General features: G+C 40.0%; 1 long non-coding RNA gene across 1 annotated transcript; it reads left to right on the plus strand.

Annotated features, from left to right (window-relative positions):
- Nucleotides 1-214: 214 nt before the first annotated feature.
- On the plus strand, nucleotides 215-1,596 carry LOC128508443 (uncharacterized). Its single transcript, XR_008355916.1, has 3 exons — nucleotides 215-425; nucleotides 1,264-1,310; nucleotides 1,494-1,596. It is a non-coding gene; the product is annotated as an uncharacterized LOC128508443 (long non-coding RNA).
- The last annotated feature ends 15,286 nt before the right edge of the window (nucleotides 1,597-16,882 follow it).

The following is a 16,882-nucleotide window of genomic DNA, read 5'->3' on the forward strand; positions in this document are numbered from 1 at the left end:
ATAAAATCTCTAAAAGTCACATACATAATTGTTTGAGTTAGACAAATCAAAATAAATGCCTAAAAAAACAATTATTCATTTTGTCCTAAATTTACACTATAATTTAAGTTTACTTCACTAGTAAAAATCAGTATTTGACTAACTGAATTATATTTTTAACATGCACTTAATATTGTTTGATACATTTCAATCAAAATATCTGTTAATGGAGTAATTGTACTGATTAGTTTCAAGAACTACAATTATAAATTATTCCAACTCAATATTCTTTATTTTTAACAACAAAAACTTAAATAATTGAGTAAATTGCCCTGTGCAAGTGCTCATGGGAAGTCTGGTGTAACATCAGAGACAAGAAGGCTGTGAGGATGTGAGAATGGACATGAAGCACCTGGAACATTCTGGAACATTCCTTACAAATCCTGGTGAGTAAACAGCTAACACAAGTTACTGTAATAATGACTCTGTCTGCCTGCACACACAACTTTATAGGGTGTGAGTTACTGTTCTGAATCCTGTCACAGCCGAGCTCCAGAGCTAACGATAGCTAGCAACAGGCCAGTCCTGGGGTTCAGTGTGATTTAGCTTGTTTGTTCCAACCACCAAACTGCTCAGCTAAAGCGCGTTTAATACAGACACTTAAACTCTGGTGTAAAAGGAGAGATTTAACACCGAGCAGCGCGTGCATGTCCGGTTTTTTTCCGGGTTTCTCGGTGTAAACGGCGGCGGTTGTGCCGCAATATTTGAATTTCTCCCGCCAAATGCGGTGATTTTGCGCAGCCTACCGCCATTGTGGAGAGGATATAAAACTAGCATGTTCAAATACAGTAATTAACGCATTTGTAACGGTCCACCTCACACACTGAACCGCGGGTCTGCTCGGTCATTCCGACACTTTAAGAAAGAAACTCAGAACAAATCCGGTTTAAACAGCAGAAATGAGGTGCAGTGTCCGGACTCTGGTACTGTTTTATCCGTTACTGTATATGAGTATTTTTAACATGATTAAACACTGAGCACGCAGCAGCAGATGTTATAAAATAAAAGTGCTAAGTTCTGTACTAGTAACTAAAGCTATGAAATATAAAGATTTAGTGAAAATACAACATTCTCAGAATTCGAATTGGGAGAAAGTAATATGAAATTAAAATACTGAAGTGAAACATTATGTACGTTCTGATATGTAAGTAAAAGAACCTAAAACTGATTGATTTTGTGTGTTTGTGTGAAACATGTTATATATTTTCTATATCTCTTTCACAGCACCAACACCACTAATGAAGAGAAGTTGAATGGAGATAAAACAGGAGGTAAATGTCAACTTTTTAAAATGTTACAGAAGTATTAAATGTGTAACCATTGAATCAAAGATAGAAATAGACTATTAGTCCAAAAAGTATGTATTTGAACGGAAGTACTATTTTACCAGTCTGGTAGACTTTATAGTAACAGTCACACTTGTACTTACTTGTATACTATTGTTCCTTTTTCAGGTGCCAGTTTATGGGATGGCGGTGTAAGCTCTGCACATTTGTCGTATCATCAAAAGGAATTTCGATCATTACCGAGTGAAGCATGGATATTTAGTGTCCTGTCTTCATTTAGACTGTCATTGCTTCTTTAAGACCTGAGAAGGTCTGCACACACAATTGTTTGGATCCCACAGTTTGCAGGAAACTGAAGTGTGAAGGTGTGCAATCTTTCAGATGTAAAATGTGACTCATTAGATTCTAATACAAAAGTTTACTTTCCATGTGTTAACTGTATAATACTTGTGGCAGAAGTATTGTTTCTGAAACTGTTTACTAATAACATAAATTCAGCTCTTTGTTTATGATCTTGTTACATGTCATTTGCAAAGTAAACCAGGTTGAGTTTAGACTTCATGTCTTGTCAAATTTGGCAAATAAATGTTTAATTAAAATGAAAATGTGTGTATTGTTTCTTTCATTCAGTTAAAATATTTAGTAAGTGTAGCACATTTGTTTATTAAATAATAGTATAATTTTCAGTATCTTCTACCTTCCATTTCAATTATATCTACTCAATTATTTTACTCATTTTCACTTTTCATTAACTTCTAATTTTCATTACATTTACTCAATTTAGTACATATATATTTGTACTAAATATAGTTATTCAGGTCTACTTAATTTTTTTACTGACTTGTACTCAATTCATGAAGTATATTTTACATGATTTTTATATTTTTTTATATTTACTCAATATTTTTAAGTGTAAAAATGTTTCACCAAAAAAATTGAGTACAGCACAGTTTTATTTTTTAGAGTGTAATCATCTCTTTTTAAATCTATATTTTTAGAAAACATCTGATATAAGATATATCTGGCCCATGATTCACAGAGTCAGTCAGAAACACTCTGGGTCTAATCTTGATATTCTCCAGTGTTTCTTCCTCTTAAGCTCAGTGTTATTGGATTTTCATTACCACCATAATGACTGTATTTACCTTCCTCACTGTGTTTCTCCTTAATAATCTGTAATGTATTTGTTTAGAATGTATGTAGGTTGTTTGGATATACTGTATCTTGTTTTGATATATATGTTTTTGGTCCTGAGTGACACCAGTTTAAATCCTGATGGTGAAACAGCCACTCGGGAGCCAAGAGAGTAAAACTTGTCAGTGTCCTCTGGGTGGGAGGGGCTTACTATCTCTCAACTGTCAATCACAACAACACTTAATAATAAAGATGTCTTTAAGCTTATGTAAATTAAGTATGTTCAAAAGTTTCTCCCTCTAAATGTGTTATGCCTGAAAGGATGCAGTTATGTATTAAAAATTATTAGAAATACATTTTATTTCTATTTTTATCCACCACAAAATCTCTTCCTGTAGGGTTTTCTGTTATCATCTTTCACATTGATCTGAATCTGACTAAAAACAGCTTAACCACTACTAAACTCATCCTTTGGGGATCTTTCAGTGGCATGTGCGCCCACGTACTGAGTAAACAGGTAATTTCGATGGTCAGCTCGTGTTTACTCATGTGAAGTCTAAAGGAAGTGACTGATTACAGTGACGTGACTTTAAAAAGTCTAAACTTTATTTCAACATAAAATGTGCACAAGCCCTGATGTCTCAGATCTCCTCGATTCTTGTATTTATTCTATACAGAACTTAAATGTCCAGATTCACATTAATATCTCTGAGTGTGTCGTATTTTTCATGTTGTCTGGTGGAATGTTTTAATCTTGTGTGAAAATGTGTGTGAGTTCGTGACTTGGTTGATATTTTGGGTTGTGGTGTTTTACATTTCCTGTCTCTCCGACTGCAAGACCCGCTTTGTTCTTCCTGTTGAAGAATCACATGCACGAGACCCTGAATGTTCACAGTGTGTTTTATTTTGTTTTGTATTCTATTAATACTTTAAAATAAATTGACAATTTAATACATTTTCATGTGTCAGTTTAATTTGTATTGCCTCAAATTTATATAAATAATTTATGGTAATTTATCCTCATGTACATCACACATCTTTTCCAGGTCATTGCTCTGGCTAACCTTTTTAAACTCTGACTCCTTTAAGCTTCAGTAACATGTTTAGTGCAGGATTAGGACCAGACGCCTCACAAACCAGATGTTTAAACTGAGAAGCAGCTGGTCTGTAATTACTGATCACATAATGATGGTTTTGTTATTAGTTAACAACTAGGTGTGTGTGTGTGTGTGTGTGTGTGTGTGTGTATTTGCTGTCAGGCCTTTCTTTGTTATCTCTGCCTGTGTTAAATATTAATCAAAAACAGGTTAAATGATGCTGATGGATGGTTACTATGGCAACAACATATTTCTGAGCAGCACATTTAGTAAAATTATAGAAATAAAATAACAGATTATTCTGTTTATTCATTTTTTAGTTAAAGCTGTTAATGGTATTAAACTGTTAACTGTGTTTTTTAACACTATAATAATAACACTATAAATAAAATTATTAAAAAAAATGAATTCAACTTGAAATTTTATTGTTTTATGGAGGTTAGATCTGCTCTGTGGTGTTGGTGAGGCTTTTTATGCCAACACGGTTTTATTCTCAAGTGTGTTTTCACCTCAGTGCTGTGTTCTACTTTTAGAGTTCTAGTTTTATGCATGTGAGAAGAAACAGTCCAAACACCACATACACTTTCACACAGACTTTTGTTCCACCGAACAGCACAAACCGCATTCATACACACCAGCGTACTGCCCTACATACAGCTAGCCACAGGTTCTGTTATGAGTTGCAGTGACACAGAGATGCATGAGACTCTTATGAAAACCTGCAAAAGTAATGACACATGCGACTGAGTCAACTGTTATCCATTACACATGATTCCAAAACACATGTTTATGAGGGCCTGTCATTGACTTTACTCTCTGTTTACCTACATCACACTGAGGTTAAGATCCATTGACACGACACACAGAACTTTCTACAGAACAACCTCAAACACAAAAACCTTCTCAGCATCTTTTCACACCTTCTTTTAATTCTTTCACACTTTTGCCCACTGGTTCCTCACCACTTCCTTTAGAGAGGTGACAGAAACACTACTTGAAAAGAGGTGTGTGATCTGATATGATTTACTTAAAAAGCCGCTTCCACGCTGGAAAACCAGATAAACCACAAGACCAAGAGCTTCAGTCATCAGAGCTGCAAAGATTAATTATAGAATAAAAAGGGGACCAAAAGTTCATTAACAAAACTGGTAGCATCAGATACCTCGAAACCACCCACAACAACTCTGCAGTAAATATTAATGTCATCATATAAAGGGGTTGGACAATGTAACTGAAACGCCTGGGTTTAGACCACAATATTTCATTACTACGGTGTAGGGCCTCCTTTTGCAGCCAATACAGCATCAGTTCGTCTTGGGATGACAGATACAAGTCTTGAACAGTGGCCCGAAGGATGTTGACCCATTCTTCTTGCAGAATAGTGGCCAGGTCACTACTGTACATGATGCCGGTGGAGGAAAACGTTTCCTGACTCGCTCCTCCAAAACACCCCAAAGTGGCTCAATAATATTTAGATCTGGTGACTGTGCATGGGAGATGTTTAACTTTACTTTTATGTTCATTAAACCACTTCACTCTGTGCATACAACAGTGGTACGCTTCTTTGGGCTTCTCCACCCCGTAACTCTCCTGGATGTGGGAAGGACAGTGAAGGTGGACTCATCAGGGAACAATACATGTTTCATATTGAGCTACAAGAGCACAAGTCCCCATTAAGTTGTACTCCTGTTAGCCAAGACCCAGACAGGGAATTATGGCAGAGGGTCAAAGAATCTGGACAGTTGAAGACTGGAAACATTTTCTAAAGACTCCTGCTATTGGCTAACATAAGTAGCATGTGTGATCTTCTACACTGTATCTGCCAAATTTGTCCATTTTTTCTCAGTCCCTTCTTACTAAGAGATTTCTGCCCAAAAAACTGTAGCTTGCACTTTTTTTTTACACCATTCTGTGTAAATTCTAGTTGTGTGTGAAACTACCAGGAGATCAGTAGTTTCAGAAATACTCCAACTAGCCCTCGCACTAACAATCATGACATGGATAAAGTCGCACGGATCATACATTTTCTTTATTCTCAACTTTTGCTATAATAGTAACAGTAAATTTAATTATTATTATTATTATTATTATTATTATTATTATTAATATTATTTTATCAGTGGTCAGAGGCGAGTAATTAAATCAACGTTATTACTATAATCAATAACACAAACTCAAAGATAAGAGCTTAAATGATAAAGTCTTAAAAAGAAAACCTTCACCAGAAATGACTAAGGAGACACTTTATACTGTAGCACTGCTGCTTCTCATGATACACACACCACAAATAACCACCAAACTGCCCCAGGACATGTTAGTGCAAAGCATGCTGGGAATTAAACAATAGTGCTGAGCGCTAACACATTTGTTGCTGAGGTGAAGGTAAATGAACACAATGCCTTTTAGCAACAAACAGCGACATCTAGTGGGCCATTAATCTACAATTAGATCATTTTTGTCGTGAAGATGCAAAGACTGGATCAAACCTACAATACAGAATTGTTGTTCAAATTAACTGAAATTCTAACATCAGAGAAACCAGCAGCTGCTCGTAAGCAGAGGCTTTGGATCCAGATCGCAGCTGCACATCTCATTTTCATCCTTCCCAAGTTATCCCACACCACCACACTTCTTCCTACACTGGCTTCCTTTAGCTGCCCACATCAAATTCTAATCCTGATGCTTGCCTACAAGGCAAAAGCCCAGCATATATATAAATACTTCTTATTTCTAATCACACTATGTTTCCTCCAAACCTCCAGCACTGCTCGGCTTGTCCCATCATCCCTCATAGATTAAGGAAGACATGCCTAGACTCTTTTCTGTTCTAGCACCTAGGTGGTGGAATTAAATTTCACTTCGCTGGGTCTCTGGAAACCTTTAAACAACAACTCAAGACATATCTGTTCCCCCTCCAGGATCTGTTCCTGGGCCTGCTGGATTGCCCAGCATGCGCAGTCTATAATGCGTGGATCGGGATGTAATGTGGTAGGTAATAACCAGTGGTAGTGATTGAATCTGAGCTTAATGGGGATGTTGAAGAAGTGAACAGAGGTGATAAGATGATGATGGGTAGGTACAGTATGGGGAACAGAAGAGAAATGTGGAAGGATTGATTATTTTAGATTTTGCAAAAAGGGTGGAAATGGCAGTGGTTTATACTTATATTTTATATTTAAAATAGACTTTTATGTGTTAATTAGTTTTACTGATTTTAACTGACATATTGTTTATCAGTTTATCTGTTTCCATTATTTAATACATTTTAACAGTGTTCAGTTCATAATGTAAATTTTAGTAAGTAGTTTGTCCTTCCCTTAGGTCCTGTGTCCTCTTCATACTCCATTCTTATGTTCCTTTTGATCTGTTTTTATGTGTTATCTGTTTTTTCAATGCCAATTTTTTATTTTAAGGAAAATAAAATAAAATACACAAATGCAATGTTTTTTCAGCTCATCTCAATCACCAAAATACATGAAATTTAATTATTACTGGGTTTAAAATGTGTACTTTATACATATTGTCACAGAATCTTTACTCGCCCCTTGCTCACTCACAAGGGCACATAACTTAGTCAGCCATTACTTACAGTAGGCCACGTCCCCTTCTGTGGTGGGGTCACTAAAACCGGCACAGCAGGAGGAAAATGTTAATCAATGGACCTTGGGCTTGCTTCTTCCTTTAAAAAGAGAAACCGTACAGCATGTTAACGCAGCAAGTGGTGTGTGAGTGATGTTGTCCTTTGGACTTTAAAGGCAGACAGACTGCAGGCATGTATTTGATCACTGGGAAAAAGACAGTGGAAGGAGTGTACTGGCACTTTCACTTTTATTTAGAAGGCCTCCGTTCCCAGTCAGGAGAGCTGGCTAGCCACAACTGCAAAGCACAGTGCTTAGAAGTTTGCAAGAGCATGTCTACTCTGTCTTGTCTACTATTGTTTTGAACGGGAAGCTGTTGCTGACACACAATGATCGCTAGGTGGCGCTTTCACCCAAAGCAAATAGTTTAGCTCCAAGATCAACTTGGACTAGGACAATGCGCCATTCATTCCCGCATTGATAATCAGTGGTATTTTTTTCATATTTAACTGAGAAAACCTACTACAGAGTCTCTAAGGGGACAAAGGAGGAGTAAAAAAACAGCAAAAAAAAAAAACAAGTCATGTTTTGCATTATAACCTAAAGTTTTTGGCATTACTTTTTTCTGCTGTTTTTTCTTCTCCTTTGTCCATCTAGGGGCTTCGTACTATAAGGAGAAGGAAAGTTCTATTTAATTTTATATAGTATGGAGAAAATGTATTCGTTTGTTCATTCTATTTAAAGCTTCTGAACGTCTTGGATGGAGCAGGAGCAGCGTTTTATTTCTGAACTCGCTTTCATGAAATTATCGCTAAAACAATATTGAATTTAAATAAATCAGATCTACCACAGCAGATAATAAACTATGCTATATCATAACCCGAAGCAAACACCACGATTATGCCTCATTTCGTTTAGTGTTGCTAGGCAACGGACCACGCGCCTAATCGGCGGGAACGTTGTTCACTTGGCCACGGTGTATTATAAACCTGTGGAATGTTTCACTGCTTATGCTCACATAAGAATCATGTAATGAAAGCGAGGAAAATAGAGAAGTGGCCAAAGATTTCGGTAACTACACTGGGTGTAACATCTGCATGGTGACACTAAACAGCTGAACAACTTCACTTTTCCATTTACCTCTAAAAAAAAGCTGTAATTTGTTTGTTTATATTTAGAATTTTTATAATAGTACAAGAAATCCGCGCGCACACACACACACACACACACACCTTCCCTGAGCCCTCGGTCAACATCCAAACATCCAACATCATTTTGTTTGTTTATATTTAGAATTTTTATAAGAGTACAAGGAGGTAACAGTTTGGTCTGTGTAGTTAGTGCCCTTGTAGAGAATAAATACATAAATAACAACTTCCAACCAGAACAAAATTTCCCCGACAACCTCAACCCCACGTGTTTCCTCTCCGTGAGACGGCACACTCCATCGTCCGGCATGTGTGTGCTACCATGGCTAAAGCTAAGGCGAACACTCCTGTAGGCTGTATACCTGGTGCACGTGTTTTTTGATGTTGCTGCACAGGTGCCTGCGGCTCTAAGGAAGAACATTCGAAGACTACTTCAGGAGCCTAGTCGAGAAGGCACCCACGACAAAGATCATCATATCTGGACTGCTACCCACATTTCAGCGAGGAATCGAGAGGTTCAGTAGATTATTTGCCTTTAATGAATGGTTACAATCTTGGTGTCAACAACAGAGATTCCCTTTGTTAATAACTGGAATGTTTTCTGGGGGCGTCCTAGGCTCTACCACACCGATGGCCTGCACCCTAGCAGAGCTGGAGCAGCGGTCCTCTCTGAGGACCCTACGACACTATCATCTCCAGGACACTACGGACCATCTGACTGGCGGTAAGTCATACCTTAGATTCTTTGAATATTAGCCACAATACAAGTCACCATACTAATAGACGCACACACATAGCTTCTCCTATAGAAATTGTGTCTGTTTCCCGAATAGTAAGAAAAAAGAATAAATTCGTTAAATCCAGCTGAAACAATCTGATAACCTTAAAACCAGAAAAAGGCCAAATAAGTAATCGAAATCTACCGCTAAAGTTTGGACTTCTTAACATTAGATCCCTTGCGCCTAAAGCACTTATTGGTAATGGAATGATATCAGATTATTGCCTTGACGCACTCTGCCTCACCGAAACCTGGCTTAAACCAAATAAATATATATTGGTCTGAATGAGTCTAATCCGTCAGGATATTTTTATAAGCACGAGCCCCGTCTAATTGGTCGCGGTGGTGGTGTCGCCACTATCTACAATGATGAACTCACTGTTACTCAGAAAAGGCCCAGGTTTAACTCATTTGAAGTGCTCATTATTAATGTTGCACTCAATGAAATACATAATAAACCCTTGCTACATTTTACCCTGGCCACCGTGTACAGACCCCTAGGGCCATATGTCGATTTTTTTTAAGAATTTAGACATCTGCTAACAGACCTATTGGTTAACTCTGACAAAGTGTTGATAGTAGGAGACTTTAACATTCATGTAGATGATGCTAACGGCGCTTTAGCCCTCGCCATTATGGACTTACTAAATTGCTTTAGGGTTAAACAAAATATAAATAGAGCAACTCACCGCTGTAATCATACGCTAGATTTAATTATATCCCATGGTATAGATGTCTCTAATATGGAGATTTTACCTCAAAGTGATGATATCACAAATCATAACCTCCTGATATATACTCTACCCGTAGAACAAATTAGGTGTGTCTACCCAAGTTATCAATTTGTTAGAAATATGAATCCGACTACTAAAGACAGATTCACAAGTAATCTGCTGGATCTGTCCCAATTTCTTATTAGACCCCTAAATGCAGACGATCTAGATGAAGTGACTAGCAGCATGGCCACTATTTTTACCAGTACATTAGACACTGTTGCTCTCATCAGATTAAAAAAGGTCAGAGATAAAACACTTGCTCCTTGGTACAATAGTCATACTCGCGCCCCAAAGAGAGCAACCCGTAACCTCGAGCGAAAATGGAGAAAAACTAAATTAGAAGTTTTTCGAATTGCGTTTAAAGACAGTATGTGCAGCTATAGACAGGCTCTAAAAACTGCTAGGACCGAGCATCTTAGCCAACTGATAGCAAGAAACCAAAACAATCCCAAATTCTTATTGAATTAGTACAGTGGCTTGCCTAACAAAACCTACAGTAAGATGCCTGCAGAGAGTACTCCATAACATTTCAGTAGTGAAGACTTTATGGACTTCTTTAATGAAAAAAACGATAGCATCAGAAAGAAAATAATGTAGGTTTGACCTCTAATAGCATCTTATGATCTAGTTCAGCTTAAAGCTTCACATTTAGTTTTTCAGTGCTTTACAGATATAAGACAGAAAGAGCTTTATAAAGCTATCACCTCAGCTAAATCAACAACGTGCCTGTTAGACCCAATCCCAACCAGATTTTTAAAAGAAGTGATGCATACGGTTGGAGAGCCACTTTTAAACATTATTAATTCCTCATTATATCTAGGTCACGTCCCTAAACCTTTTAAGTTGGCTGTTATTAAGCCGCTTCTTAAAAAATCTAATTTGGACATGAATGAAATAACAAACTACAGATTTCAAACCTTCCCTTTATATAAAAAATATTAGAAATAGTAGTATCACCAACATTCAACAGAATGTTGCAGGAATCTAAGGAAAATGGTAGACTCCCGCCAAATATGAATTCTGCTAACATTAGTCTCTTACTAAAACCAGGTAAAGATCCGGTACTGCCTAACAGCTACCGTCCAATATCACTTATTAATGTTGACATTAAAATAATCTGCAAAGCGCTCTCAAAAAGAATAGAGAAGGTAACCCCTCTCATAATCCATCCAGACCAAACTGGTTTCATAAAAGAAAGGCACTCCTCAACAAATACGCGCAGATTACTTAACCTGATAGACTATTCATGTAATAAAAACCTTCAAATTACAATATTGTCTCTAGATGCAGAAAAGGCTTTTGATATGGTTAATTGGAATTTTTTATTTGCAACTTTACACAAATTTGGTTTTGGAAACTCCTTCATAAACTGGTTAAAAATATTATATAATTCTCCAACAGCATGTGTCAGGACAAATGACCAAACATTCTCCAGTTTCCGTCTTAAGAGGGGCACCAGGCAGGGATGCCCTCTCTCCCCTTCACTTTTTGCAATTTTTATTGAACCACTAGCAGCAGCTATTAGACAGACTATAGCGATTAAAGGCATTAAATGCAAGAATATAGAACATAAAGTTAGTCTTTACGCAGATGATGTGTTACTTTTTCTCCAGCATTCACAAACCACTCTCTCTGAGGTAATTACATTAATAAACTCTTTCTCAAGAATCTCAGATTATTCAATAAACTGGTTAAAATCTACTGTTCTTCCGATTAACTGCTCCTTTCAGTCCTCCTCCTCCACTCCACTACAATCTGGAAATATTAAGTATTTAGGTATTAATGTCTCACCTAGGCTCGCAGATTTAACAAAATTAAACCACATCCCACTTTCAAAGACGATAGAAGATGATCTAACCAGATGGAAGTCTCTACCCATATCACTCATGGGAAGGGTAGCTTCAATAAAAATGATGGTTTTGCCAAGAATTAATTACTTATTTGCAATGATCCCAAGCAAACCGTCAACTGACTGTTTTAGATCTCTAGACTCCTCCATCTCTAAATTCCTTTGGAAAGGTAAACCCCCGCGTATTAGCTTAAAAACACTACAAAAGACCAAGGACAAAGGAGGACTAGATCTGCCGAACTTTTACCACTATTTCTTAGCCAACAGGCTTCAACACATATCAGGGTGGTTAAAACACACCCTCTTAGATGAGCCTTGGCTAGATGTAGAACAGGCACTATGCAATAATATAGAGATTTCAGATCTACCATTCATTAGCTCAAACATCAAACGACATGTTTGCTTCAAAAGCATCAGTATCAGCTCCTCTCTGACAGCATGGTGGGAGTTTCTTAAAATGACTGAGTCTTCACTAATCCCATGCAAACGCACTCCCATATGGAACAACCCTGACATAGTACAAAACAATAATATGATAAACTTCAGGGACTGGGGTGGTAAAGGTATTAAATACTTGGAACATATATTCGAAGGGACAGATTTTATTCCTTTTGATATATTGGTCAATCAATATGGGATTAACAAGAACAGATTTTTAGAATATCAACAAGTTAAATCTATAATAAAAAAGAAATTTAATTCCGATCGTATCAAATTACAAATACCACCAAGAGTGGCAGAATTCCTTAACCTCAGGACCCCCAAATTATTATCTAAAATATACAGGACACTATCCAAAATAGATGAATCAGTATCGATTCCTATTGCAAAATGGGAGGCAGATTTATCAGTCAGCTGGGACCACAATTTCTGGTCTCAGATATGTTTAAAACCTTTTGAACTGATAAGAAATCCCAGTTTACAATTAATACAATACAAAATTCTGCATAGAGTGCACTACACAGGTCATCGGATGTTCCGGATGGGTCTTACAGCTTCTAACAACTGCTCACACTGCCAAAACAACACACCTGACAATTACATACATGCTCTATGGTTCTGTCCACCTGTTCAGAAATTCTGGTATGAGATTTGTGAAGACTTATCAAAGTGTCTTAAATGTTCCATTCTAGCCTCTCCTTCAGTTTGCTTGTTGGGTGACCTAGAGGGTGTCACTACAGAGGTCAACACAATCCACATGGCTTTCACCGCCTTATGCATTACTAAGAAGACTGTCCTCATGAACTGGAAAAATAGAAATAATCTTAATATCAACCAATATAGAGATCGTTTGTTAGACTATATTAGTCTTGACACGGCGTCTGCTGCCACATTAGATCAATCTCTCTGGGCTCCTTTGATCGGCTCCATTACCTAGTGTGGCTGGGGGCCGCAGTTCTGTCCGGTTTTGGTCCTGGTTGCTGATGCGGCGGGGGCATGCTGGCCTGGGGCGTCTAAGCATTCTCGGGGGGTGGGTTTCTTGGGGGGTCCGGCGCTGGGGCTGCGGTCCCTGCCTGGAGGGGGCGCGGGTGGCTCCTGGGCGGTGTTTTTTTTTATTTATTTATTTATTATAATTCCCCCCCCCCCCACCGTCCGCACGCGGCGCTGCTGGGGAGGCCCGTGTCGGCGGACGTAGGTTGCCGGCCTGGGGGCCGTACCGCTCCGAGATAGGTCCGGGGGGGTTTGGGGTCCTGGGGGCGCTCTACCTCTGGGCTGGGGTTCCGGCTGGGCCTGGGGGGCCTGGGTCCTGGCTGGTGTGCTGCCGGGATGTGGGTTGGTGCTTGCCCTGGTGCCCGGCCCTGGGCGGGGACCTTTGGCGCATCGGTGGAGCTGGGGGGCCTCTTCAGCTGGTGGGTGTGTTTCTACCATCTGCAAGTGTCCTCTTTGCAGGGGGGGTCCATTACAGGAGGAGGACGGGCCTTACTTGGGTGTCTATTGTTCTATGTAGTCTGGGAGTCGACTGAATGTGGGGGTGGGAGTATTTTTTTTTTTTTCTTTCTTCTTCCCCTCTGTTGTGGGGCCTGGTGGGCTGCCCCGGGCTCTGCGGTGGCAGTGGTCCCAAGGGGTGGGGTACTTGCCCCCTCTGATTATTTTCTCCCCATCCCCGATGCTTCCCTCTTCCCGCTCCATCACAACACCATACAGGTAGGGCTTTGGGGTGCAGGGGTGTTGCTGGGATGCAGGGGAGGTTTTCCTTCCCTGTCTCCTTGTGACCACCTGCATCTCAATTTTATATCACATCTTAGACACTCTCATTACTTACTGTCATGTTACACATACATATAGGGCCTTGGGGGTGGGCACACTGAATGGCGTCCAGAGGGCGGGCTGTTTAATCAGCCTTACCTCTGGTGCCAGTGCCCACTTCCCAATTTTAAGTGGCATGTAGACATTTAGGGTTCTTGGGAGGGGCAGAGCTGACACAAGCTGCCGGAGGGTGGTTAGTGTCTTGCCCCTCCCTTGTTTTAAAGCACTTTAGAACAACACACACCAACACTACATTAGAGCGGGAGGAGCGAAGCGGGGGTCTTCCTTTTTTCCACACCCCCGTTCTCTATCCGCGGTCCAGGGCCGGGGGCTGAGAGGAGGAGCTGGCTGTTCGGTCGGGGTCTGGGCTGGTGGTCCTTTCCGCTGCTGCGGGGACCGGGGGGGTCTTTTCTGTCCCCACGGCGGAGGGAAGTGGGTATATGGGGAGTGTGAGTGTGTATACTGTCTATTTTTGTGTGTCTACATGTGTGAGTGTGTGAATATTTGTTTGTGTGTATGAGGGTGGGAATGTCTGTTTGTGTATGTGTGTGCCTGGCTGTCTACGTTTAGGTGTCAGGTCAGGTCCTAGACTTCACCTCTCTTAACATCCCAGGCCCCCCCTGCTCTGCCACCACACACAGCTGTGGGGTGCCCCCAGCCGCTGGTGGGTTGTTGGTTTCTCGCTCCGGGGCGGGGCGCTCGGGTGAGACCCTGGTGACCCCAGTGACCGGACTGCCTCGGAGTGGACGACCACCGGCGGAGCCTGCGGTCCTGTCACCACGGCCCCCTGGGGCGTCTGCACTGGGGCTGCTAGATGACCCCCCTCTGGGCTCTCCGCTGCCCCTTTCGGGGTGGGGGGGCTGTCCCTGCGGTGGTTCTCCTGAGACTCCTGTGCTCTGGGGGGCCTCTGGATGTCTGGGACCCGTGTCTCCGCCGTATCTGCTCCATGCCTCGCGGGACGGGACTGTGGTCCCCCACACACACTATTAAACATTTACATGGAGGAGCCCTATGAACACAAGCGCGCTCACACACACAGGTGTGCACACAAAAGTTCACACTGGTGTACAAACAGGTGCTCACACACACACTGTCTTTGCTGTTGCTTCAAAGCAAAATGTTTATTTCAAAATATTTTATTATGTGCGCGGCTCAACAGGTTTTGGGATTTGTGGTTTGCCGCGAGTCGTGCAGGTGTTGGTTGTGGCTGCGGTTTCTCTGCTGTTGTGTCTTCTGTTGTTTTTTCTCTTTTTCTTCGGCAGGTGCGGAAGCGAATTCTGACTGTATTTCTCCCCCCTCCCACCCCCCCTCCTTTTTTTTTCTCTTTTCCCATTTTTTTTTCCCTTAAATGTTTGTTTGTTTATTTGTTTTTATTCTTTTTTTTTATTATTATTATTATTTATTTATTATTATTTTTTTGGTTGATTTTTTTTTTTTCCTTTTTTACTCTCTCTTCTCTTTTTTTGGTCCCCCGGTCTTGTCTGTTATAATATGGGAAACAAACAAAATAAAAATAAAAATAAATGGCTGTAAATGATGATAGAACAGCTACACATACACTCTGCTATGTGTTATCTGTGATACTCACAGGCCGGGAAAAAAAATAAAAATAAAAAATAAAATAGTAGTATCAGCTTAAATATGCACATTCTTGCAGGTAAACAACATCCTTGAACAATTTCAGTCAGGTTTCAGGCCCCATCATTGTACAGAAACTGGGCATTAAAATGGTTTAGATCATACCTGTCTGATTGATACCATTTTGTAGATCTAAATGGAGAACCGTCTGATGTAATGCCAGTGAAATATGGGTTCCCACATGGGTCAGTTTTAGGACCTCTGCTGTTCTCAATATACATGCTTCCCTTGGGTAACATCATTAGAAGACATGGGATTAGTTTCCATTGTTATGCTGATGATACCCAATTATATATCTCAACAAAACCAGACAAAATACCTAAGTTGTCTAAATTAACCGAGTGTGTCCAGGACATAAAAGATTGGATGACCAATAACTTTTTTTACTAAACTCAGACAAGACAGAGATATTACTCATCGGCTTAAAAACCAGCACACAACAGATTTCACAATTCAGCCTGCGTTTAGACGGATGTACTGTTACTACTAGCTTAACAGTAAAAGACCTGGGCGTAATATTAGACAGTAACTTGTTCTTTAAAAATTATATTTTCAATATAAAAAAAACAGCCTTTTTCCATCTTAGAAATATTGCCAAACTTAGGAGCATCTTATCCGTATCTGATGTAGAAAAGCTAGTTCATGCATTCATTTACATTTACATTTACATTTAGGCATTTGGCAGACGCTCTTATCCAGAGCGACTTACAAAAAGTGCTTTAATGTTTACATAATTGGATACATACTTACACTGGGTTAACTAGGTTAATAACTAAGTGCCATTAGTCCAACACAACTAAGAAGATTTTTATTATTTTTTTTTTTTCGGGGGGGTTAGTCCAAGTACTGGAGAAACAGATGAGTCTTGAGTCGTCGTTTAAAGATAGTCAAAGTCTCTGATGTACGGACATCTAGAGGAAGTTCATTTCACCACCTAGGTGCCAGAACAGAAAAGAGCCTGGATGAATGCCGCCCTCGATCCCTGAGAGATGGTGGGATGAGGCGAGCAGTGCTGGAGGATCGGAGGGAATGTGGTGCAGTGCCTGGTGTAATTAGCGCAGAGAGGTAAGTGGGTGCTGGGCCATTTTTAGCTTTGTAGGCAAGCATCAGTGTTTTGAATTTGATGTGGGTGGCTACAGGAAGCCAGTGCAGGGAACGGAGGAGTGGGGTGGTGTGGGAGAACTTGGGGAGGTTAAAAACGAGACGTGCTGCTGCATTCTGGATCAGTTGCAGAGGACGAATCGTGGACAGAGGCAGGCCTGCCAGGAGTGAGTTGCAGTAGTCAAGTTTTGAAATAACAAGGGACTGAACA

The sequence above is a fragment of the Clarias gariepinus genome, chromosome 20, assembly GCF_024256425.1.
Source record: "Clarias gariepinus isolate MV-2021 ecotype Netherlands chromosome 20, CGAR_prim_01v2, whole genome shotgun sequence".
Classification (NCBI taxonomy): domain Eukaryota; kingdom Metazoa; phylum Chordata; class Actinopteri; order Siluriformes; family Clariidae; genus Clarias; species Clarias gariepinus.